This window comes from Pteropus alecto, unplaced genomic scaffold (assembly GCF_000325575.1).
Source record: "Pteropus alecto unplaced genomic scaffold, ASM32557v1 scaffold168, whole genome shotgun sequence".
NCBI lineage: Eukaryota > Metazoa > Chordata > Mammalia > Chiroptera > Pteropodidae > Pteropus > Pteropus alecto.
The window spans coordinates 608,654-636,232 of record NW_006441948.1 but is presented as its reverse complement, the minus strand read 5'-3'; positions in this window follow the sequence as shown (position 1 = coordinate 636,232).

Here is a 27,579-nt window from a genome sequence, read left to right as displayed (position 1 = left end):
AGACCATGACCATAACTAACTCAGAAAAGTAATAAAAATCAGGTCCTTGTTCTATTGTCAACTCTTTTTCTTTTAGGCCTTAGAACAGGAATATGTTCTGTATTGCTATCATGCCTGAAAACAGGATCCCAATAATTAAGAAATTCAATGGATATTGTAAATTTTTGAATGAGACATCAGGATGCAAATTTTCAATGTCTTTCAAACTAGGCCCTTTCCTTCTGTCTAATCAAAATGAAGCAATCATCTCCCCCATCACCAAATACACATACATGTTAAAAGATAAACTGAAGTATATTAAAATTTTTAAGAGTTTATTTGAGCAAAAATCCATTCAAATGGAGCAGTACAAAACCAGAAGTGACTATGAACACTCATCTACAAGAACCAGGGGGAAACTTATATAGAGAAAGTATGGCAGGCTGACCCTGCCTGACCATTTCCTGCTCAAATCAGTTCCTGACTGCACCCCACTTCCCAGGACTCTCCGGCTGACGTGGCAGTCTGAAAACCAGCTTAAACAATTAACACCAGTTGCCTTATAGTTTGGCAACCAATTATTATTCTCCTTATGTTTTCCTTCCTCATATGGAATATCTATAGCTGTGTAGGAATGCAGAAGTACAAGATAGTATAAAACTGTTTGCCATGTTACAATTGGGGCTCAGTCTTTGGATAAGAAGACGCTGAGCTGGTGATGGCATTAATTGAAGAGGAAATTTGAGGAATTTGCATCAAAAAGCTAATCAGTTCTTTGTTCTTTCTGTATGCAGGAGCTCATGCAAGAGCTCACTTGCACTTTGCTCGACTTGTAAATGTAACTGTACCCATAGCTACCCCCCTTTTCCCATAGCTCCCCCCGCCTCTTGTAGCACCTTGTGCCTTGGCAGGTCCTGCCTCCTATAACAATTTGTATTCCCTGGTTACCCATAGCAACTCCTACCCTTCTCCAATGTTACTACTTGCAATCTGCATAGTAACTCCCGCCATTTGTAATGGTTCAAGTTCAAACTGACATATCGGCTTGTGTAAAATCCTTGTATATAAGGAATGTTGCCAATGAGCACACTGCCCAGATCTTCAGAGTGTTAGCTTCTCTGGGACAGCGCATAATAAAACTGAGTGTTCTTTCTCTCCGAATTACTGCTTGTTTTTTTTTTTTGCTGGACTGGTTTTGGGATTTTTCTGCAACATTTTTGGAAGCCCCAGCAGGATTCCAACCACACCGGCCCCTTGAGCTGCCGGACCGGTGGCTCGTCCTGGCAGAGGCGGAAGGGAACCAAGACGACTGAGGAGGCGTGTCACCCGACGAGTATTCCGGGTTCTCTTTTGGATTGGCTCCCCAACTCCCGGTGAAGCTGATCACCAACCAGACTTGTAGAAGGGAAAGACCAACTCACCAGGAATGGCCACAGGAGGAGAAGGTACTAAGGCAAGGAAAGGAAAAACTAAGGTCCCAGGACAGCCCCCATTCAGATCCCCTCTGTTGGCGGAAGAGGAACCGGACACAGCGGCTTGGTCTTCAGAGTGAAGACATTGGTCAGGGAACCTGACAAGTATCCCAGGTTCATTAGAAGTCTTCAAAAGTGGGGGTGGAGACTGGATCTCCCCAGTGGGGGAGACGTCAGGTTAAGGCAGACCCCCAGTAGTCGAAGAGTATACCGGTGGTGGGGAAGGGTAATGTTTTTACCTGATGTATGAATGAGAGTTTCCCCAGTGGGGAGATGTCAGGTTGAGGCACACACCCACTGGTCGGGAACCTGTTGTTTGATCCAGGTTATACTGGTGGTGAGAGGCAACGTTTTAACTTGATGTGTGATTTTGTGAGTAAATGAGTGGTTTTGCTGGTTTGACCGGTCAGGTATGAGTTTGTAGCTCTATGGCTGGGCACCCTTAAGGTCTCCTAAAGGCCACAGAGTTCGTTTGGGCTCACTCTACGGGTCCGTAGTGAATGGTATACAGTCCAGGGTGGCATCAGACTAGTGCCCGATCGTAAGTCACAAAGCTGAGTCTGCTACAGTTAAGCATCACCTAAGCTCCCTGCGAGGGGACTCAGCCAAATGAGCACCTGAATGGTCTCCTCTTTGGAGGGGACACTCACCTTTTTTATCTTTGTGCTACCACTGCAGGATGGGAAGAGTTCGGTCAACACTAAGAAAAGGGTGGAGGGACTCCATCACTCTCTGGAGGGCAACCAAGCGCCCTCCACAAGTTAGCAGACACGTTAAAGAATGGTGAGGAGGTTGTACGAAAGAGAGTGAATGCTGAGTGACTGAGATGTGGCCTTGTCACAAAGCGAGAGTTGAGCCCCAAACTGCGGTTATGTAGACGATCCTCATACAGCTTATGGTGGCCCCACTGAATCTCCATGAGGAGTCTACTTCAGTTGTCTGGGTTGGGGGTTTATACCGACCCATCAATGCTAAGAGGAGTCTGAAATCCCCGCGAGGGGAGCGGCTGGAGATGGGCAAAGTGAGTGGCGTCCCCTCCAAAGTTCCCCAACTCTATCCCCTATCCTCCTTTGTGGTGTGATAGTTGTCTGTCGTGAGAGGTATGGGAAGTACTCTTGAAACATATGATGGAAAAGAAAATAGGAAAGTGTCTTGGTAACAGAAAATATAAGGTCTGGTGACTTATTTTGAAGGAAAAAGAAAGGTATTTGCCTCAGAGGTGGTTATTACTGAACAAGTGAAAGAGGCAAACTGAGGGAAAAAAGTTTGAAAGAAGGTTTGCAGAAGTGATTTCTGAGAGGAAATTTTGTGAGAGGAAGGTATAAGAGAAGGTTTATGAAGAGATTCTGAGGAGAAATTTTAGGTAACTAAGCTAAACAAGGATGAAAGTTTAAATATTAAAAGTAAGCTGATACAAAAAGAACTGTGTTTAATGTTTCTTAGACTATTGGTCTGACACTAATGTTTTGAAAAAGGTTTTTTAAGTAGGAAACTGGAATTCTGTATTTCATCAAAATTAATTTCAGTGTTTTGTGCTGCTTTAACCAGGTTTCTAGGACTTTAGAGAATACTTTAACACCGGCCTCTGCACCCAATTTTCAAAGGAAGCTCTCTGCAAATATGGAGGGAAGTTCCTCTAAGCCAACTGTCTTAAATTGTATGTTGAAAAATTTTAAGAAAGGTTTCTCAGAGGAATATGAGGTCAAGCTGACCCCAGGAAAGCTTTGTGCTCTTTGTGAGCTGGAATGGTCTGCCTTCGGGGTAGGGTGGTCCCTGGAAGGGACCCTAGACCTCCACACAGTGAGGGCAGTATATTGGGTGGTGACGGTGACCCCTGAGCATCCAGACCAGTTTCTGTACATAGACACATGGCTGCAGATCGCCACTGTAGTGCATTCTTGGGTCTGGTTTTGTGTGAATAGGCAGGGAGAGAGTAAGGTACTAGTGGCCCGACCAGCTCGGAAAAAGAACAAAGAGGAGCCAGCAAAAATAGTCCACCAAGGAGACCCCAAGGAAGAACTTATCTTCCCACTGCCATACATCCCAGCAGCTTGGCTAGTCCCTGCTCAGCCACTTTATCCACAATTGCCGGACAGCCCTCCACTGTTGGTTCCTTCACTGCCCCAACAGCCCAAGTGGCCACCAAGCCCGAGTCCATGGTGCCTCCACTCAGCCATGCAACCAGTTCAGCAAACAACAGCCCTTCAGATACCCCTTTGAGAGGCGTGAGGTCCCTTTGAGATTGGAAAAGATGGCACACTCCAGCCAGGCCCCCTTATCTTCTACTATCAGCCATTCAGCACAACCGACTTCCTCAGCTGGAAGCAGTACACCTCATCCTATTCGGAGAAACCTCAGGCGATGATTGATCTGCTTGAGTCCATCTTCCAAACTCATCAACCTACCTGGGATGACTGCCGTCAACTCCTTCTCACTCTCTTCAACACCAAAAAATGACACCAGATTCTATCAGAAGTGCAAAGATGGCTTCAAGGACAAGTACTGGGCCATGTACTATATAACCTGTGGCATGGGCCTCGGAGGCAACACCTGACACCAGACCTAACTGGGACTTCAACGTGTCACACAGAAGAGAGTCTTTCAACAGGTACTGGTAGGCCATACTGCAAGGGGTAAAGGTTGGTGCTAGGAAGCCAACAAATATGTCAAAGCAGCAGAGATACTTCAGAGGCGAGAGGAGTCACCCACAGAGTTCTATGAGAAACTATGCAAGGCGTTCTGGGTATATACTCCTTTTGACCTTGAGGCACAAGAAAACCAGCACATGGTCAACCTGGCATTCGTGGCCCAATCCTTCACTGACATCCACCTCAAGCTTCAAAAATTAGGGGGCTTTGCTGGAATGAATGCCACCCAGCTGCTGGAGGTTGCAAACAAGGTGTTTGTGGAACATGGTACCAGGAGGCCCAAAAGGTAGCTGACAAACAGATGAAACAAAAGGTGTCCCTGCTGGCAGCTCCTTTTGGCTTCTCTCTTCCATAGAGGAGCAGTAGCCTGATCAGGTACAACAGGCTACTGCTCTCCCATGGAAGAGAGAAGCCAAAAGGAGACTTCCACTATGCCATGACCAATGCGCCTATTGCAAAGAGATTGGCCATTGGAAGAACAAATGCCCCCACCGCGGGAGAATGCCTGAAGGGTTATAGAAGTTCAATCAACCTCGTAAAGGAAAATACCAGCCTGAGCCAGCCATCCAAGAGCTTATCAGTCTAGCCGAAGAACAGTCAGACTAGGGGTGACTGGGTTCCCTGATCCTAGGCCCCCAGGAGCCTACAGTCACAATAGAAGTAGAGGGCCAATCAATGACTTTTATGGTGGACACTGAAGCTAAATATTCTGTGGTAACTAAGCCTGTGGCTCCCCTCACGGATCATACGACAACTATCATTGGGGCCACGGGGGACCAAGTCACCTACTCGTTCTATAAAGACCGCTCGTGTAAGCTAGGAGGCCACTTAGTAACTCATGAGTTCTTGTACCTACCAGAGTGCCCCATTCCTCTTTTGAGTAGAGACTTACTGACACAACTTGGAGCACAAATAACCTTTACCTCAGGGAAGCCTACCCATCTCACACTGAGGGGCCAGCCTGCTTTAATGATGGCTGTGACTGTGCCCAACGAGGAAAAATGGCGTCTTTATTCCTCGGGAGAAAAACAAATTATCCAACCAGTCTGCTCGAAGAGTTCCCTACTGTCTGGGCAGAAAAGGGGGGCCCAGGTCTAGCCAAAAATCATGCACCCATCATGGTATATCTGAAGCCAGGAGCCATTTCTCTCACACAAAGGCAATATCCAGTGTCACGGGAAGCATGCCTAGGAATTCAAGACCATGTCCAGCGTCTGTGCGATGCTGGAATTCTAGTTTAGTATCACTAACCTTGGAACACTCCATTTTTACTTGTCAAGAAGCCTGAAGGGAACAACTACCACCCTGTCCAGGATCTCCGTACCATCAACAATGCAGTGGTCACCATCCATTCAGTGGTCCTGAACCCATACACCCTTCTGAGTCTCTTATCTGCACAAGCAAGCTGGTTCACATTCCTCGAACTTAAAGACACTTTCTTCAGTCTCTGGTTATCACCACCAGCCAGCCAGCCTTTGTTCGTCTTTGAGTGGAAAGACCCATACACTGGGAGAAAAGCACAACTAACCTGGACTCAACTTCCACAGGGCTTTAAGAACTCACCCATCCTGTTTGGTGAGGCACTGACCACAGATCTTGCTGCTTTCCCTGGGGAAACTTTGAACTGCACATTATTGCGGTATGTAGATGACCTACTAATGGCTAGCCCCACCAAAGGAGAATGCTGGAAAGGTACTAGAGCTTTACTGGCCCTACTCTCTACCATGGGATACAAGGTGTCATGGAAAAAGGCTTAAATCTACAAACAAGAGGTCAGATACCTTAGATTTATCATCTCAGAAGAGCTTCGGGCACTTGGACACAAAAGGAAATTGACCATCTATTCTATACCTTGAGATAAGGGTAGCTTTGAGGGACCACAGGGGAGGATGGACAGATGGACCCATGTTGGCCCAGACTAGAATGGAAGAAAACACTAATCAGATAATGTTAAAGATTGATGCCTGTGCTGCTATGAGTCGGGGCCAAAGGGAGGAAGGGAGATCCTATGGATCTCTCAGCTGGGAAGAGAGTTACAGGACAGAAGAAAAGTTTATATGTCCCCACAATTCCTCATGTGGAACAAGCTGTGCCTATTGGTCACGTGTCCTATGGGCTACTTGGGAGAAAGACACCACTAACAAGAAAGAGGTATATTTAAGAAAAGGGGTAGCTTTATCAAGCTGCACCACGCATATGTGCAATCCATTAGAGTTAATCATAACCAACCCCTTTAACCCTTGTTGGAGTTCCGGAGAAGTATTAACACCCGGAAATGATGGGACAGGAGTAAATCCCTATGTTCAATTTTATATTTGTATCAGAGGTCAAGTACTAGCCCATTCAGCTCAAATCTATCAGGTTTACAAGTCCTTTTACAAGGAAGTGACTGAACCCATACCCCCATCTCCACGATCAATCAAAAATTTATTTCTCAGAATGGCTGAAGGAATAGCTCACTCCCTGAACGTCACTTTCTGCTATGTACATGGGAAAACTCTAGTGGTAGATAAATGGCCATGGGAAGCTACTGAATTGTTTCCCACCCAGGCATTGCCAGATATAATGGCTCCATGTACCTCAAACGATGATCAATGAATTTTAGAACATACTATTATAGGACAATACTACCGGGCCTGAGGTGGAGGAAATCTCAAACATTCAGTCGGAAACTTAATTTGCTCAGGCCAGCGATATTATAATGCCACCTTCAGACAAAACGTGTGGCAGGGAAACAGAGAAGAGAGAAATCCGTTGGGCAGATTCCCAGGGCTAACTAAAGCCTGGCGTAGCTCAGGCAGAACCCGAGACTGGATGGCCCCACATGGGCTTTACTAGATTTGTGGAAGTAGGGCCTATATCTGCCTCCCCACAAATTGGGAAGGAAACTGTGTAATTGGCATGATAAAACCATCCTTTTTTCTCTTACCTCTAAAAACAGGGGCACAGCTTGATCATCCAGTCTCAAAAACCTTGCAAAGGGTAAAGAGAAAACTCCAAATAGGGGACTAGGAGGAGGATGATGCGTGGCCCCAGAACAAATAATCCAATACTATGGCCTGCCACTTGGGCAAAAGATGTATCTTGGAGATATTGTACCCCCATTTACATGTTAAACTGAATTATCTGACTGCAGGCAGTTTTAGAAATCATTACTAACAAGAATGGGAGAGCCCTAACTCCGCTTGCACATCAACAGACTCAGATGAGAAATGCCATCTACTAAAACAGATTTGGCGCTAGATTATGTATTAGCAGCAAAAGGAGGCATATGTGGGAAATTCAATCTCACCAACTGTTGTATACAGATAGATGACCAGGGGCAGACAGTTGAAGATCTTGTCAAACAGATGACAAGACTGGCACATGTGCCCGTGCAAGTATGGCATGGATGAAATTCTGACAACCTCTTTGGAGGTTGATTCTCTGCTTTCGGAGGTTTTAAGACCTTAATTGGAGTAGTATTCCTACCACTCAGTACCTGCCTCCTTCTGCCTTGCCTATTGCCTCTTGTTGTCCGGTCGATCACCTCCCTTATAGAGGTTATAGTAGAGAGAAAGACCATAGCAAATATCATTGCACAATGGATTTACCTGTCCCTGGCACTGGGAGATTAACAGGGAGATCATAAGGTTGATGCCTTATGAAGAATCTAAATGGGCATCAAAAGGGGGGAATGAAGAAGAAATTGGGGGAATTTACATCAAAAAGCTAATCAGTTCTTTGTTCTGCTTCTTTCTGTATGCAGGAGCTCATGCAAGAGCTCACTTGCACTTTGCTCGACTTGTAAATATAACTGTACCCATAGCTACCCCCGCCTCTTGTAGCACCTTGTGCCTTGGCAGGTCCTGCCTCCTATAACAATTTGTATTCACTGGTTACCCATAGCAACTCCTGCCCTTCTCCAATGTTACTACTTGCAATCTGCATAGTAACTCCCGCCGTTTGTAATGGTTCAAGTTCAAACTGACCAATCGGCTTGTGTAAAATCCTTGTATATAAGGAATGTTGCCAATGAGCACACTACCCAGATCTTCAGAGTGTTAGCTTCTCTGGGACAGCGCATAATAAAACTGAGTGTTCTTTCTCTATGAGTTACTGCTTGTTTATTTTGCTGCACTGGTTCTTGGATTTTTCCACAACACAATAAACTCTGCTTCCTGCTTATAGCCTTGGTGTCTTGTCTCATCCTTCGAGAATCCCACAACAAAAGTGTGGAAGCAAAAAAGGAAATTATTTGGCTATAGCTAAAAGCTATTTGGTTGTTTGTGATTGTTTGTCCTTAGAACTTTGATTTCCAAACCTTGAGACATTTACTACAGGCTTAGATTTTGGTTTGCTTATATAGGCTGCTCCTCAATCTAATGGCCCTCTTGTTTAAGTAATTTAGAACACCTTTGATTCAAGTTTTAATATTCCAGACCTTTTCCATTAAATCAAACTTATGTTAATGTAGCCAAATATTCTCAATTGCTTGAAAATAGATTAGCATTCACCTTTTTTTTTTTTAAATCCAGATAACCAGCTGTTCTGAATCTTGTTGGAAGTCACAAAAGTTTGAGGTAGCTAGTTTCAAATTGGTGGAAAATTTGGAATTTAATGTGTCATTTGACATCGCAACTCATCTCCTTACTAAATATACATGAGGAAGCATAGAGTTCTGTCTATATAGCAGATGTTCCATATGCCTTTTATTATGTGTATTTTATTAAGGGCCTCTTCCAGAACAGGAAATTGGCAGTTAATCATACTTAATAAGAAAAGGTTGAAGTTCTGGAAATTCCTGTTTGGCTACTTTTCTGGCTACCATGTAAAACGATTCATTTTGACCTTGTATATCCTTATTCAGTGAAACATTTCCTAATTACATTTAACAATAATTACACTGGAATTGAACTTATTTGTCTATCATTTCTCGTTGTAAGTTACAGTTTATAAATTTGAATAAATGGACTCAATACTTACAGGCATTGATTCTTAGCACTGCAGCATTCACAGCATTTTTTTTTTTTACAATAGAGCTGAATAAACAATTGAAGGAACTATAGGATTAGAATGAGGGTGAGTAAATGCAATTTTACCAAGATACTTTATTCTTTTTTAAAAAATGTTCTTTTTTAAAAATCAATGACACATTAGGCAAAATTGCTAAATTATTTTTTCTTTATTATTATCTTAGTTTCCATATAACTTAGTAATTTGTAGTACCTGAGTGCCAGGAAAGTTCAGCTTCAAACAGTAATTTTTAAACACCTAAAATTCATGAGAAAAATAAATCTGTTATTTTTTTAATCCATCTGAAAACTTGAATGAGTAATAATATAACTTTTGAAAATAGGAACTGATGAATGTTTAGCTGTGTTTTAACAGTCTTTGTGTGTGTTTGTGTGCATGGGATGAATTTAAGGACAGATAGTTTGCAAACACTACGCCATTACCACAGCTATATCAGTACCATGAACTATTCAAATCAGCATGCAACTGAAGCGAACATAGGAATTGGGGCCTGAAGTATAGCAGAATTTTCCATTCCAAAATATGTCTCTTTGGCATAAAGATTTTAGGCTATTTATTTTTAAGAAACAGCAGACACAGGAAAAGCTCTTTGATAAGCTACTAGAAGTTACCCTTTTGTAAGAAAAAATACATTTATAAGGGAAATCTCCATTTGTCAGTGTGTCTCTCTTACTATATCAGAAAGAAGAGGATGACCTTATCTCTAGAAACTCCTATCAATGCAGAAGGCAATGATATAAATCTGAATAAAACCCTTATCTTTGTTTACTGTTCTCCCTCCTGCCCCCCAACATCTTTTGTATTTGGCTAGAGATGGATTTAAAGTGGTGGCTTGGAACATTTCTGGGAATTACCCAGTTTTCCTGATCTCTCCCATGAATACAGGATGTATACATATTATTAAACTTCTGTTTGTTTTTCTCCTGTTAATCTGTCTTTATTACAGAGGGATCTCAGCCAAGAACCTAGAAGGGTAAAGAAAAAATTACTTTTTCTCTTTCACAGGCCATAGAACCAGAATCAGGAAATAAGGAGGTCAATTCGGAGTAATATAGATTCAGGACTACTCTAGTCAAAATAAGAAAAGCTTTTATCAATGCTCTAGTAAGGAAGGATTACAAATCTTAGTTACATTTTGAAGGTGAAATTAAAAAATCCTGCCAGCAATAGAACCTTCTGTTGAAATAAAGAAGAGAACAGAATTTAATGTTGTATTAGCATTATCACATTGACATGCATGTGAGATAGCACAATAGTCTGGGCAGACTGACAAAGTCTAGACAATTTCACATAAATTTATACCTTAATATAAAAGAAAGAACAATGAAAACTTCTTTTATCTCTTTGAGAGACAAATAGGTGCACTTGTTGTTGTCTCTAGTAGTCTCCTGAGAGACAATTTTGGAACTGTTTGTTTATAGTTCGAAAGATCAGAGATATGTGAATTGAATTATGAAATAAAAAAGGGTTTCATGTTTTTTGAGCTAATTAGACTTTCAAGAGACATCCTAAGAAAAGGAGTGATGTTATCAGGACAAAAAAAAAAAAATCCATCTGCCTGCAGGCATCTAAGCCAAAGAAGAGATAGCAGGTTTTGCAGCAAAAAAAGCAAGGTTTATTTAGAGATTTGCAAGTCCCGGAGACACAAATGAGCTATTGCTCAAAGGCCTGGCTCCTCGGGTGTCTCAAAAGTATAAATTATATAGGAAAAAAATGAGTCTTCCTAGAAACTAAGGGAGTTGGGGTCTTAGGTGCTACTGAATTTATTGTAGGGAGGAGGCAAGAGAATTAAAATGTTAATCAAGCCACAATCAGAAACTGCAACATGCTGATCAGTCCTGTAGCCAGGCCAGAAGGGCACCTTCAGAACAAGGGAAGATTTCTGCTGGGATCCCTAACCCATTCCCTACAGCTGTGAAGGGGAAACAGGAACTAAGAGTCATTCCTTATGGCTAAAACCATGGGAACCTTTGGATTAAAGGCTGGGAACTGCCAGCAGGTTTTTCACTCTACTATTCTTACATTTTCACACTACATACTCTTCCTCTTCCTCACTGTATGTCCACATCAAAGGAAATGGGTTAACAAAGTCTTTTAAACTGTAACTCACAAGAACTAAAGAATGGTATATAAACTGAATTCTCTGAACACTCAGCTCTCTCTGTCTCTCTCTCACTGCCTTTCCATGTCTCACTTAGTCTCTCTCACTCTCTGACTGAGAGGAGACCACACTCTGTGGAGTGTTACCCCTTTTCTAATAAACTCCTTTTGACTCTTACTTTGGTGTTTGTATTGAATTCTTTCTACACTCTCCAGCAAAAGACCCTCTTCTCTTAGTGCAGGGCTTGGTCTCCCAACCCCAACTCAGTGAAATTTGTCCTGCCCTGCATCAATTAGACAATTGGAAGAAGATGAGATAATAGTTTGTTATGTCTGGTTCTGGAATCAGCCATGGCATCATCCTCTCTGGTCCCATGGTCTGGTCCCGTAGCCTGGTTGTTGCGGGATTCTTGAACGGAGAGACAGGATACTGAGGCTATAAACAGGAAGCAGCATTTATTAGGCTCAGCAGATTCTTATCCAAAGGGTGAGCCCCAATTGTAACATGGAGGACAGTTTTATACTATCTTGTACTTTCGCATTCATGCACAGCTATAGATATTCTATATGAGGAAAGAGAGCATAAGAAGAACATTGATTGTTTACCAAACTATAAGGAAACTGGCTTAATTGTTTAAGTGGGTTTTCAGACTGCCGTGTCAGCTGGAGAGTCCTGGGAAGTGGGGTGCAGTCAAGAACTAACTTGTTCGAGCAGGAAATGGTCAGGCAGGGTCAAGCTGCCACATGGTCCCTAGGCTGATGGGGTTGTTGTTCTGCCTCAATGGGCCTGGGCTGAAACACATCTAAAGCCAAGATGTTATTCTTAGTCTAAAGTCCAACTGAAACCTCTTTTCTTCTTGATTATGGACATGAACCTTGGTTAATCTTATGTCCTAAGGCTTAATAATTAAAGGAGCAGGCATACAAAGGATAAGAGCAAGGAGAACAAAAACAATTGAGTCACAATGCCATTATTTGGGCAAAACCAGCTTGAATCAAAGAAAAAAAAACTATAGTAAAGAAATAAAGTTTGTATGCAGTCACAGGATATTTTTAAAAAGTCATTATTTTACCCTTAAAATCTACATTTATAATTGTTTTTATTTTTTTGAGGGAATATATTCATACGTGCTTACCATTTATATAATTTACCTGTTAAAATATATATAAATATGAATTGTATATCTGTTAAATTATATATAGACATAGATATAGATAGATATATATAGAGAGATATATATAAATCTGATTCCTGCATTCCACTTTTAGGCATTTATTCACAAGCACATATCAAGGAGATGAGAATGGAGGCAGGAAAACCTATGCAAATGTTTGGTTGAAATAAAATATTTCTTAAAGCATCAACACAGTTCACCACAGCATGAATTTCGGTCATATTTGCTCAATAAAAGAATATAAGACAGGATAAAGGTAACCTCTTCTTGCTAGAATCTCTCGAAACAAATATCTGAAATTAGCAAAACCCTGGACAAATGAATGGTATTGATTGTGGAAGTAACATTCCAATCATTAGACTGAATCAGTCCTGAACCCTGGGAGAAAAAGGGCTAAACTATTAGATATTTCTGAATGACAGAGATATTTCATGCAGTTTGTGAATTGGCCCATATCAGTATTATTATTTTGGCACATGCAATTTCAATGATCAATTCCTTTTTCTTGAAAGAGAAAGAGAAAGGGTGATTTTCTTTTTCCATGTAGAGCTCTAAAAGATTTTGACTCCTTTTAAAATAACAGTCACAAAAACTGTAAGATCAAGGAACATACGGACATTATATAATACATCTGAATTATATCTGGATGTCATATATCAGATATATGACATATATTTGTCATATATCAAATAAGATATTTGGCAGTGTGCCTCATGGTCTCTCTGAAAAACAAACAAATAAACAAACAAACTATGAACTGGGTAATAGCATTGTTGGGAGTATCTAGAGATATTTGGGTCACTTTATCCTAGGTGGCTAAGTAATGGTGAAGAGGAATTTTCACTCAAAAGGCCAACCTTATAATCGGTTCTTTGTTCTACTTCTGTAGATATACTTGCTGCATAGGCCGAAGAACAGAGTGATCTCGAGATCAGCTGAAGACTTACTTTCCCCTTTGATTGATCTGTCTAGATAACAGATGTATTGCCTAAGTTCCTTTCTGAAAATCTCATGCTCTGTAACTGCCGTAGCCCATAGCAACTCCCGCACGTGCCTGTAACAGATAGCAACTTCTGCGATCTGTAACCATCTGAGGACAAATTAACCAATCGGTCCATGCCAACTAAGACCTATTTAGAACACTAGCTCTTCTGGGACCACCAGCATAATAAACCTGAGTTCTCCAAATCTCCAAGTGGTGCTTGGTTTCTTGCCGGTCTGATTTCACAACATTTCTGCAACAATGGTTCAGTGTCAAATTGAAGGGCAGTAACCTGCTAAAGGGCTCAGACCTTGATAATCCTGTTTAACACTTTTATCAACAATTTTTATGTAAGATATACAAGGAATACATTAAATTTGCTGGTGACATAAAATTTAAGATGCCAAATAATAGAACTAAGATTCACAAGATTCTGGACAGGCCATAATGATAGCCTAAAATTAACAAGATAAAATTCAGTAAGGATATGCATAATGACAAATATAAGAAAATTCTGACTTATTGACAAGAAACTTTATTCAAAAAGATTATTGCAGTGAGGGGAGGGACTATTGTAATAGGGCAAGGGGGACTAGCATAATAAGGGGAACACTATGACCATCAAACCTGCAAAGCATCTCGAGGGTTAGGTGAAAAGAAGTTTTCTTTTGCAGAGAGGAGTAAACAAGGCTGGAAAGAGCCAAGTGTGGTGGGTGAAGTGATTTGAAAGTGTAACATGATCAGATAGTAAATTCGATAATGTTTTACCCTCAGGTCAGCCTGTTTTCCAGGAGGAGCCCTTAAGGAGTTGCTATATACTGGCTCAGATTGAGGGTAGGATAAATTTCAGGGGTCCAGGAGAAGGACAGAATTTTAACCAAAGTTTGATTAACAAGTGCTTTGTTACAAATATCAGTGTGGACAAGCCATTTAGCTAATCACTTGTAAGGCAGTTGAGGGGGACAAATTTTGCTTTTATCTTTCTAAGTTCTTTGGCTAGTCTAAAGTCAAATTAACATAAGACAAGTTAACGGGAGAAATAAATTTAATTATATATGTATGGGAGTTCCAGAAGGATATGAGGCCCACAGGTAATTAGACAATTGGGGGTTATGTGCCATCCTGAGATTAGGAGTAGGGGTAGGGGTCTGAGGCTTCAAAGGTGAGGATGACAATTTACAGGAACATACGAAGAGCAAATGTTTGATAAACAGATGTTTGTCATTCCATGAAGAGACAATGTGACACAGAGATAAATCCGAACAAATAGGCCCTGCCAGCTTGCCCAGACCGCTCCACCTGGCCAATATTCTGTAGTTACCTCTGGTGATAGCTCTCTTTCTGGACCAGGCACTCTAAATTATTTTAGGCAGATAAGGGAAAGGTAAAAGTTTTTCTTGAATGTGCTGGGTCTTGACTGCCTTCGGTTCAAAATAGTCTATATACCAAAGTTGTACATATTGGGAAGGCTCATTCTGAATCCCTTCAGGGGACTTTGGAGGAACTGTGTCTGGCCTTGCCATAGATGAACTAGGAAGGCATGCGTGAGTCTCATCTAAATCCTATGGGAAAAGATGGCTCTTTGCAATAATCTGCTTTCTGGAACACAAAAGAGTAGGAGATTCCTTCTCTATTTTTCAGGAGCATAGGGCTCAGGTAAAAGTCATCATTGTCTATGTGGATGAAAAAGAGGTTCTATGGAAAGCAATTTCACAGGGTGATCCGATCATAGATTCCTAGCAGGAGAGGTCATGATGAGCAGTCATGCCCCAGGCATATAACTTCTTTTGTAAAAGGCTTATCTTTTCCTTAGGCAATCCCTGTCCATTGTTTCTGTGCATCTAGGTTACCTCAATTTTGAAATGCCCCTTTTTAGATCCCTCCTTCTAAAGCATGACCACCTTCTAGAGAGCACATAATCTTAGCTGTCTGTAATCTGATTCCTACCTTGCTTTCTCCCACCTTCATATAATCTTCCTTACATTCCTTCCCTAATTTTGAATGAATAAAAGAAAGTGCAAAACTATTGTATTCCCTGGGGATTTGAGATCTTGCTCTCCTGCATATGTTATCAGATTGGCTCAAATAAACTCATAAAAATTCTCTACAGGTTTGGACATTTCTTATGTTGACATTTATAATGTGTTTAAGTGAATGTCAAGGAAATAAAGTATCAAAGATAGTATGGAGGTCTGTTGGCTTAACAGTAATTTTATATGAAAAACACCAGGAGATTTCAGTTGGTAAGTGCCATCAGTATGATGTGGGCAGGGCAATTTTAGGCTATGTTAATAGAAGTCTATCAAGGAGGAGAGTTAATAGTACATCGTAGATTGTGTTGGTCAGAATATATTTAGAGAAACATGTTCAGCTCTGTAAATAAATGTTGCAGTATTTTACAAAGATTATAAATTTAATTATTTTGTTATTTCTTTACAAAGATAAATAGACCTATTTTCAAATATTTGAAGGACTGTCCTATGAAAATGAGATTATATGTGTATATTTTGTAGCTTCTGTGGACAAAAGTAAAGTCAATGAATAGGAGTTATGGAAAGCAGATTTCTGCTCAATCAAAGGATGAATATTCTCATATTCTCCTTCACCAAAGGACTTCCAATCACTGGAAATATTCATTCAGAAATCGAATGCTCACAAGGACCAGGTGAAGGAGATTCTGATTGGGTGAGAAGCTTTGTTTAATTTCTTAGGTCCCTTTTAAACTCTATGATCCTGTAACTCTCCTAATTGACCATTTCAATTTGATTCTGTTTCGTCTTTCTTTGAGAGACTTTGCCCCTTTAACTTTGCAAAGAGAGTTCTCCTCAGCAATACCAAGCCCTTATGTCAGGGCAGTATTAGATTTGGGAAAGTACATTTCACTCTATATAAAAATGATCAAAGAGCATAGATGTTAGAAGCTGTCTCCTAGCTACCAGTCTCTGTTTTTCTATATTTTAGGTACTCTAGTCCTCCATGACTTATAGAAACTGCACTATTCTTTTGACACCCTTGATTTTTTTTTTTCTTTTCAGGCTGGTTTAAACATGTGTTTATTTCCATAGTGTCATGGAGGAAAACATTTTAATTCTATTCTTATAGGTGTTTTTAGTTGGTGTAATAAATAACTTGACATGAGACAGAGTACAGGAGAAATACAAATTTAATTATGCACGTACAAGGGCCCCATAAGAATATGAGACCCATAAGCAATCGGGTAATTGAGGCTTATATGTCACACTGAGCTAAGGAGTAGGAGTGGTAGGGTTCTGAGACTTCAAATGGGGAGAAAGATAATTTACAGGAAGATGGGAAAAACAAATGTTTGGTAAACAAATATTTGCCATATCATGCAGATAAGTCTTTGTGATATAAAAGTTATCTGTTGTAATAGTTCTTTTCCTAGTACAGGACCCCTGTCTAAATCCTTTTAGGAAGTTAAGGGGGAGGTTAAAAGCTCTTCATGAATCTTTTGGACCTTGATTGTCTTAAGCTTGAAATAATCCACATGCCAAAGTGGCACATTCTGGGGCAGCCTACCCTGAACCCCATCAGCGGCATATCCTGGTTTTCTACAATATATAGATTCATAATCATCTGTAAGTATTTTTATACACATGAGATTAGACTCAGTGATAGTTGAAAAAAAAAGTACTTAGGAACTTGGTAGAATCACCTTCGTTCCTAGATTTAATTACTGGGAGACATTTCCAAAAGTAATTTCTAGTGTTTAGAATTCTGAGTTTGGATTAATTGACCCCTGAGGCTGTTCCACTGCTAATTCTTCAGTATTATATTGCACATACCAAGGGAGTAAATCACTTTTATATGGATGTGGATAGATCATAAAGTAGTAAAATGCTAATGCTCTGGAGACAAATCCAGAACTTTCCTAGTGGTCAAATTGCTTTCGGACCTCAGTGGGAGCTGCTCACCCACTGTTCATGAAACGAACATTTCCAACTGCCAGTTGCCTGATTCTTTAGTGCAGCTGGCTTCTAAAGAACATTTAATTTACTTATTTTCAGTAGAATCAGTTATATTTGTGGCCAAGAAGGACCATGAAATGAGACTCTTTCTTATACCTTTATTCACAAGTGTTTCATACATAGGGAGGTTTCCTATTTAAAAAAGAAAATATCTAAGGAAAATTTCCAATGCTTCTTCCAGTATAGCTGCAATTCTTGGAATTTTTTTTCTCACACCAAGCCCTAACCCCTTCAACTGAAGTTTAAAGCTTTTTTATCTTGTTCCTTTCTGAGTAAAAGTTGTAGGATAAATCATGGAATCTGATAAACAATAAACTGAAGCATATTAAAATTTTAAGAATTTATTGGAGCAAAAATGAATTTGAATCTTGCAGTGCCAAACCAAAAGTGCTTATAAGCACTACTCTGATGGGAGCTGGGGAAATGTTTTCATAGAGAAAAAGCAGAAGCAAAGTAAGGAAATTATTTGATTGTGTATAGTTTAAAACCTAGTTGGCTGTTTTTGACTGTCTTCAGGTTTCAATTTTGTAACTTTAGTGTATTTACAGTCTAATGGCCTCTTTGTTTAATTAATTTAACAAATATAACAACTTATTACACAAACAGGGAAACTGAGGCCCAGAAAGGTTAACTGAGGGCATTATCCTAGGTCACCAGCTAACAGTATTGAAAAATTATAAGTTAGAATCTTTAGTTCTTTGCTTTTTCTCCTGCTTCAAGGTGTCATTGTAAAAGCCTTTAGGCCTGTAGTTTTCTCCTTCAATTCACCATGTCTGTATTAGCATACGATTCTATACAAATCTGGTGTTTTTATCTGAGATTTTACCTTTTCTATTTTCAAACAATTAACTTAAATAGATGAAAATACAAATATTTCATGGAGTACTTAACAAGATGATTCAAGTGACCTTGGAAGAAGGTCACCTGACACTTGATGAAAACCTGGAGTAGCAGCAGAAAAAAAATGAAACTCTTTGATTTGCATTTATTTTCTTCTTTGTTCTTTTTAGAGATAACCCTATTGCTCTCTCACATTTATAAGAGAAGTCTTAGATAAAATAGAAAGATTTCTGTCAAAAATTACTTAGCTTTGACACATCCTACAGATTGCCCTTTTGTCAGATATAGGGCCTTGGATAGCTTAGAAATTTAAGACTTCTGATAATGACTGAAGCACATTTTCATAATATGAATCAGAACAAATTAAAATTAATCATTGGCATTATCTGTTATAATCTTCCTTGTTAAAGGGTGATGGTTTGAGGAATGCTGCTGTTAATTGTATCCTCCTGAAACATGCCAGTACTAGACTGTGACTGTTGAAAGTGCGCTCTGTCCCTGGAAATGATGCTAACTGTAGATTCTAGGGAAGAAAGATAGTTAACTCCTCTCCTTCCATAAAATCATAGGTCTGCATCTTCATCCTTTCATTTCAGAGAAAGATATCCTTCGTCCCAGCGCAAACTTACCACTTCATTTAGATTTTTCTTCAATTACCACTTCTCTTCTGTTCTGGAAGCTTTCTCCATCAATACCTCTAATCTCCTGCATATTCAATGTCTTCTTCCTGCATAGCTTTTTTTAATTTATTTTATTTTATTTTTTTTGTGCCTTGCTATCTCAGGTATCTGTTTATCTCCCAAAGTGACTAATGCAGGACTTTATCAAACTTATTGTAATGTTATTGGATGAATTAAGGAATTCATTCTGCCTAACTCTCTTATTTTAACTTAAGGTACAATAGTATTCTCTTGATAAGACTATTTTAAAAGCTAGAGAATAATAATAACAAAATATAGGATAAAGATTACAATTGGAGGAGGTTGGAGGAAGAGTTAGGGGAGAAAGAGGACCTGAATAATGTAAGTTATTGGTATTGTACTGGTTCCTGGGTTGAGTAATGAGTTTATAGGATTTATTATATTATTAAAAGTATATAAGAAAATGAAGCAGTAAATAAAATAAAGTAGAAGAGTGGCATGTATGTTAATTTATAATTCAGTTCAAAATATGAATTATTATGTGTTATGCACCTAAGGTCAATTAAAAAAATGCATACACACATTTATATACGCAAAAGTAAAATCATGGAAAGTCCATCTTACCTATACGTTCTGACAAAAGAGAAGGAAGTTAAAACGGCCACTTCAGCCTACATGTGTGTGGGGCTTTTCTGTGCAATATATCAAAATGCAAATAATTTGAGTTATGTCTAGCCTGAGGTTTGTAGAGATCCCAGGCAGTAGCTAAAATAAAATATACAAATATTCTAATATCTAAATTTCGGATCCATTTGATAATATACAGAGTGCTTTCGCATATCAGAACATGCTTGCCTGCCATTCACTCAGTGTTACATCCTTAAATTCTTGAGGTCCCATTATGAATTTATTGTCCTCAGAGTATTGTCATACTTAATATTCTGACATTACATTTTATGATATAAAATCTTACCTAATCACTAAAATGACATCAAAGTATGAAGAAATATACCCAGAAGGTCAAATACATTTTCAAAATTAAAGTGATGTATGAAAATTGTTCTCTCTTCTTTTTTAAAAATTAAGTTTATTGGGGTAACATTGGTTGATACAATAATATAATTTTCAGGTGTACTTTATTATTTGACATCTGTATATTCTATTGTGTGTTTACCACCAAAGTCCAGTTTTCTTCACCCTCCCCCTAACTCCCTATATTTGACTCCCATTACCGTGTCTACCTCCCCGCTCCTCTCTCACCTTCTACCCTCTGGTAATCACTAGACTATAGTCCACGTCCACAAGTCTCTGTTTGTCCTGTCCGTTTGTTGCTTTTAAGTTTATATCCCACATATAAGTGTTATCATATAATTTTCAACTTTATCTGCCCAGCTTATTTCGCTTAACATGATTATCTTGAGGTCCACCCATGTTGTCACAAATGGCAATATTTCATCACTTCTTATGGCTGAGTAATATTCCATTGTATCTATGTACCACAGCTTCTTTAGCCAGTCATCTCTCATAGGATACTTTAGTTGCTTCCACGTCATGGCCACTGTGAATAATGCTGCTATGTGAATAGCATTGGTGTGCAAATATCTTTTTGGATATGAGTTTTCAAGTCTTTGAAAACTTCTTTAGCCAATCATCTATCACAGGACACGTCAGTTGCTTCCATGTCATGGCCACTGTGAATAATGCTGATATGTGAATAACATCGGTGTGCAAATATCTTTTTGGATATGGGTTTTCAAGTCTTTGGGGTAAATACCCAATAGTGGGATTGCTGAATCATATGGTAGATCAATTGTTAGTTTCTGAGGAACCTCCATACTGTTTTCCATAGCAGCTGTGCCAATATGCAGTCCTACCAGCAGTGTATGAGGGTGCCTTTTTCTCCACATCCTCTCCAACATTTGTTATTACTTGTCCTGTTGAGTATAGCTATTCTAATAGGTGTGAGATAGTATCTCATTGTGGCATTGATTTACATTTCCCTAATAGCCAATGTGTTGAACATATTTGTTGGCCATTTGTATGTACTCTAGGGAGAAGTGTCTGTTCAGATCCTCTGTCTATTTGTCGATTGGGTCATTTGTTGTTGTTGTTATTGTTGTTGTTATTGAATTGTGTGAGTCCTTTGTATAGTTTGTATATTAGGCTCCTATCAGAGACTTTGCTGCAAATATATTTTCCAATTCTAATGGTTGTCTCTATCTTGTTGACGTTTTCTTCTGCTGAGCAGAAGCATTTAAGTTTGACGTGGTCTCATTCATTTATTTTAGCTTTTACTTCACCTGCTTTTGAGATCAAATTCATAACATCCTCTTTGAATCTAAGGACCTTGAGTTTCGTTCCTATGTTTTATTCTATGATTTTATTGTTTCAAGTCTTATATTTAGGTCCTTAATACATTTTGAATTAATTTTGATGCATGATGATAGACAACAGTCTAGCTTCATTCTTTTGCAGGTGGCTTTCCAGTTTTCCCAGACCATTTATTGAAGAAGCTTTCCTTTCTCTACTGTATATTTTTGGATTTTTTGTCAAAAGTTATTTGCCCATATAAATATGAGTGTACTTCTGGACTCTCAATTCTGTTTCACTGGTCTGTGTGTCTGTTTTGCTGCCAATACCATGTCATTTAGATTACTGCCGCTTTGTACTATAATGTGAAGTCAGGCAGAATGATGCCTCCAGCCTTGTTTTCTTTTTTCAGGATATCTTTGGCATTTTGGGGTCTTTTGTGCTTCCATACAAATCTGATGATTTTTTGTCCTATTTCTTTAAAAAAGAAATTTTTAAAATTTTGATGGAGATTGCATTAAATCCCTATAATGCTTTAGGTAATATAGTCATTTTAACCATTCTGAATCTTCCAAACTAAGAATATGGAATATCATTCCATTTCTTTGTATCTTCTTCGATTTCTTTAATAGGGTCTTGTAGTTTTCATAATATAGGTCCTTCACATATTTTGTTAGATTTATTTGTAGTTATTTTATTCTTTTTGTTGCAGTTTCAAAAGGAATTATTTTTTCTACTTCTTTTTTTGACACTTCATTGTTAGAGTATAAGATCACTATGGATTTTGGAACATTGATTTTGCATCCAGAAACGGTTCTGTATTTGCTTATTGTTTCTAGTAGTGTTCTTGTGGAGTCTTTAGGGTTTTCTATATAAAGCATCATACCATCCACAAATAGTGACAGTTTGATTTCTTTGTTTCCTATTTGGATGCCTTTTATAGCTTTCTCTTGCCAGATTGCAGTTGCCAGAACATCAAATGATATATAGAATAACAGTGGTGATAGTGCACAGCCTTGCCTTGATACTGATCTTAGAGGGAAGGTTTTAAATTTTTCACCATTAAGTATAATATTGGCTGAGGGTTTCTCATATATGGCTTTTCTTATGTTAAGGTACTTTGCTTCTATACCTATTTGATAAGTATTTTGACCATAAATGAATGCCATATCTTGTCAAAGGCTTTTTCTGCATTTATTGATATGATCGAATGATTCTTATTTTTTATTTGTTTATGTGGTGTATCACACTAATCGATTTGCATATGTTGATCCATCCCTGTGCTCCTGGGATGAAGCCCACTTGATCATGGTGTATACTCTTTTTAATATGTTGCTGTATTCAGTTTGCTAGTATCTTATTTAGGATTTTTGCATCTGTGTTCACGAGAGATATTGGTCTATAGCATTCTTTTTTTGTATTATCTTTACCAGGTTTCGGTATCAGGGTAATTATGGCCTCATAAAATGAGTTGGGAAGTATTGCTTCCTCTTCGATTTTTTTGAAAGAGTTTGAGGAAAATAGGTATTAAATCTTTTTGAATGTTTGGTAGAATTCGCTGGTAAAGCCATATGGTCTTGTACTTTTACTTTTTGGTAGGTTTTTGATGATTGTTTCAATTTCCTTGCCGCTGATAGGTCTATTTAGATTTTCCAGCTCCTCTTGTTTCAATCTAGGGATATATTATTTTTCTAAGTACTGGTCTTTTTCTTCTAGGTTATTAAATTTGATGTTAACTACGTTTTCATAGTATTCTTGCATGATCCTTTGTATTTCTCGATGTTAGTCACAATTTCCCCTCTTTCATCCCTGATTTTGTTTATTTGTGTTCTTTCTCTTTTTCTTTAGTGAGTCTAGCCAGGGGTTTGTCAATTTTATTAACCTTCTCAAAGAACCAGCTCTTTGTTGCATTTATTTTTTTCTTTTTTTTTTCGTTGTTTCAATTTTATTAATTTCTGTTCTAATTTTGATTATTTATTTCCTTCTGCTGACTTTATGCTTCATTTGTTCTTCCTTTTGTATTTTTTCAAGATGAAGTGTTAGGTTATTTATTTGGGCTCGTTCTTGTTTTTGGAGACAGTCCGGTAATGATATGACCTTTCCTCTTATGACCGCTTTTGCCATGTCCCAGAAGTTTTGATATGTTGTACTATCATTATCATTTGTTTCTATGTATCTCTTGGTCTCAGTTTTTATTTCTTCTCTGACTCAGTTATTCTTCAGTAGCATATTGTTTAACCTCCATGTATTTGTGGTTCTTCCTGCTTTCTTTTGGCAGTTGATCTCTAGTTTCAAAGCATTATGATCAGAGAATGTAGTTGGTATGATTTCAACTCTCTTATATTTGTTGAGGCGATCTATGTGTCCCAGTACGTGGTCAATTCTTGAGAATGTTCCATGTGCAGTAGAGAAGAATGTATAGCAGCTGTTTTGGGATGCAAGACTTGGAAACGTCAATTATGTCCAGTCGATCGAATGTGTCATTTAAAGATGTTATTTCCTATTGATCTTCTGTTTTGATTATCTGTCCATATCCGACAATGTGGTATTTAGGTCCCCTGCTATGATAGAGTTTTGATCTCTTTCTGCCTTTAGTTCTGTTAGTAATTGCTTTACATATTTCGGTGCTCCTTGTATAGAAGCATAGATATTAATAAATGTTATATCTTTTTGGTTCATGATTTCCTTTATCATTATGAAATGTTCCTTAGTATCTTTCTTTCCCTTTTTTATTTTGAAGTGTATTTTGTCTGATATTAGTACCGCTACTCCCACTTTTTTCTGAATGCCATTTGCTTGATATATCGTTTTTACTCTTTCACTTTGAGTTTATATTTCTCTTTGGAGCTGAGATATGACTCCTAGAGGCAGCATATGTTTTTTGTTTTGTTTTGTTTTTTGTTTTTTTTTCTTTTTTTTTCCATTCTGCAATTTTGTTCCTTTTTATTGGTGAGTTCAGATCATTTACATTTAGGATGATTTTTGAAACATGAAGTCCGCTTATAGCCATTTTTTCTTTTGCTTTCTGGTAGCTCAGTGTTTCCATTGCTTCCTTGTCCTCATATTTCTATTTTCTTTATTTTGGTTGGCTTCTTTGGGTTTTCCCTCTGCTCTTCTTGTTTTCAATTATATCTATCTATAATTACACACACACACACACACACACACACATATATATATAAAGGATAATTATATATATGTGTATATAATACACACATACCCACAGTCGTCCATTTTCTTCTGTGTGTGCCTTATCTGCATTCCCCATTGTGAATTTGGACCTTTGAATCCTCCCCTTTTTGTTCATTGTTATCTCACTTTTTCCCTATGTATGCTGAATGGTCATTACTATCTTGTTATAGCAATTCTTTTCTTATTATTTAAGATTATAATGCCCTATTCTTAGTAAGGGTTGCACTTCTCTGCTTCTATTTGCCTGATAGTCACATTACTCCTAATTACATATTTATTTTTGTCATTTTGTTTTGTGTGAGATGACCCCCTTCAGTATTGTTTGTAATGCAGAACTTGTAGTGAAGAATTCCCTCAATTTTTGTATATGTGGGAGGGTCTTTATGTCTCCTTTATATCCAAAGGAGAGCTTAGCAGGATATATTATTTTAGGCTGTTAGTCCCTTCACTTAATAGTTTAAATATTTGATTCTATTCCTTTCTGGCTTGTAAATTTTGTACTGATGATTCCAATGATTATTTCATGGGTTATTCCTTTATATTTTATCATTTTCTTATCTCTGGCTGCCATGAGAATTCTGTCTTTGTCATTGATTTTTGATAACTTTAATATAATGTGTCTTTGTGAAGGCCTTTTTGGGTTGAGATAATTGGATGTTCTGTTGACTTCTTGAATTCCAATCTCCAGCTCATTCTTTAGATTTGGGAAATTCTTGTCGACTATTTGTCTGAAAATGTTTTCTAGTCCCTGCTCCTTTTCCTCACCTTCAATAATGCTCATTATTCTTATGTTTCCTCTCCTGATGGTATCATTTAGTTCTTTAATTTCTCCTTCATTATTTTTCATTCTTCAATTTCTCTCTTCTTCCTTCAGATTTATTTTTAGATTTCTCTTTTTGATATCACCGATGCTTTCCTCCATTTGGTCTGCTCTATTTCCCAAGCTTGCTATTTCATTTTTTCAAATCTTGCTGTGTGTGTGTGTGTGTGTGTGTGTGTGTGTGTGTGTGTGTTTTATCTCCAGAAGATCTATTCTGTTCTTTTTGAGAGTTTCAGTCTTCTTGCTCGCTCATCTAGTTGTTTATTCAATTCTTGAAATTGTTGGTATGACTCGTTTCCGAACTTATTGAGTTTTTTTTCAGAAGTACCATCCTGAATTCTCTGTCATTCTAGTTGCATATTTCTATGTCTGTAAGTTTATCTTCTAGAGATTTTTCTCTTTCTTTTTGAGATGCCTCGTCACCTTGTTTTTGCAGGGTGTTTTAGGGACTATTTCTCCACTTGGGCTATTTCTCTGCCTAGGCATTAATGATAGTGTATTCTGTTGTTTTTCCAGAAAGATTTACTATATAAAGGTCTCTCTTCAGCCTGCTGCAAAGAAGGCACTTTTCTTTTGATTTCCAGTAGGTGATGTCTAAGCCTCTTGGATCTCTGCTTTATATAAAGCATTCATAATGCCTTTTATTTCCTTGTAGCTGTTTAATCACACTTGCTACCTTCAGTCCCAGTGTTAGTGACAGTTTCAGTATTGTATGCTTAGATTCCCCTGGGTTTCCACGGTGTTTGTTCTTGGAAGGTATGGGGGGAGTGGCCCTCTGCATTGGGGGTTGGGAGCTGTGGCTTATCTTCGGTTTTGCAACCATGGCCAGAAAATCAACTGTTGTTTCTTTGCTTTCTGCCCTGATGTCTGGGCCCTGCTGCTGGCTGTGTGGAACTCACAACTCTTCTGGCAGGGCTGTTCAGAGAATTCACTGCACCTTTTCTCCTCCCCCTCTTCCTGCAGGATGCTCCAGTGGCTGCTTGAGATGCTCGAGAGGTAGCTTCATTTTTTCTCCCAGTCCACCACCCCGACACTCGTGTTTCTGACCTGTGGCAGCTCTTATTCACAGATCCCATGCTCAAATGTGCTGGTGTACAGTTTGGGTGATTTTTGCTGAGTTTTCGATGTTCAGTTTATTGTTGTTTCAAGGGGGGAGTTCTGGGGACGTCTCTCACTCCGCCATGTTTCTCCAAATCCAGAATCACACAGGGTGATTATTGCTATATGAGGTTTTCCTATAGCTATGTTATGTTTTCTTCTCTCATAGCTTGATGTCTCCATTCTTTTTTGTCTTAATGTTTCTGTCTGTTATTTTAGTTTAGTAGTGTTTTATGGTTTTCCTACTCTTCCTTCTTTTTTATGTTATGTGTTTCAGTTCTGGATTTTTTTGTATGTGATTATCATTAAGCTTGTATAAAGGAAAGTCATGTATATATGTATATGTTAGTCCTTTTTCTTCTGTGTATGCCATATCTCCATGATGCTTTGGCAGATTCAGGTCTTTATTCACTTTCTTTTTCTGTTTTATTGTCTCAAATTATCCCTATTTATGCTATACATTAATTTCTAAGTTGCACTGGTTGTTGCCTTCTCTTTATAAAGTTTTTTTTAACATTTAACCATTATATAATATTTAAATGTATAATACCCTATTTTTAATAAAGATTGCACTTTCCTGTTTCTGTCTGCCTGCTTCTCTTCTTACGCACAGTTATTTATTTATTTATTTATTTTGTCTTTTTGTTGCAGGTAGAATGATGCTCTTCATTTTTTCCTCTAATGCAGGCCTTGTGGTGAAAAATTCCCTCAGCTTTTGTATGGCAGAAATGTGTTTATTTCTTATTCACATCTAAAGGAGAATTTTGTCGGATATATTATTCCTGGCTGGTAATTTCTCTCTTTTAATAGTTTGAATATTTGGTTCCATTCCTTCCTAGCTCGTAAAGTTTGAGCTGAAAATTCTGATGTTAATGGGATTTCCTTTATAAGTTATTGCCTTCTTTTTCCTGGTTGCCTCAAGAATTTTTTCTTTTTCATTAATTTTTGGCAGTTTTAATATAATGCGTGTTGGAGAAATCCTTTTTTGGGTTGAGATAATTATGTATTCTGTTTGCTTCTTGGATTCGAGGATCCAATTCTTTTTATAGGTTTGAGAAATTCTCGTTGATTATTTGTTTGAATATACTCTCTTTTCCCTTCTCCCTCTCTTCTCTTTCTGGTATACCTATTTTTTAAATGTTGCTTTTTCTGATGGTGTCTGTTAGTTCTAGTATAGTTCTTTTCTTTTATTTTTTTTCCACTTTCAAGTCTCTCTTGTTTTCCATCTGCATTATTTCCAGACTTCTGTCCTTGATATCATTAATTCTTTCCTCCATCTGGTCAGTTCTATTTTCAAACTTGCTATTTTATTCTTTA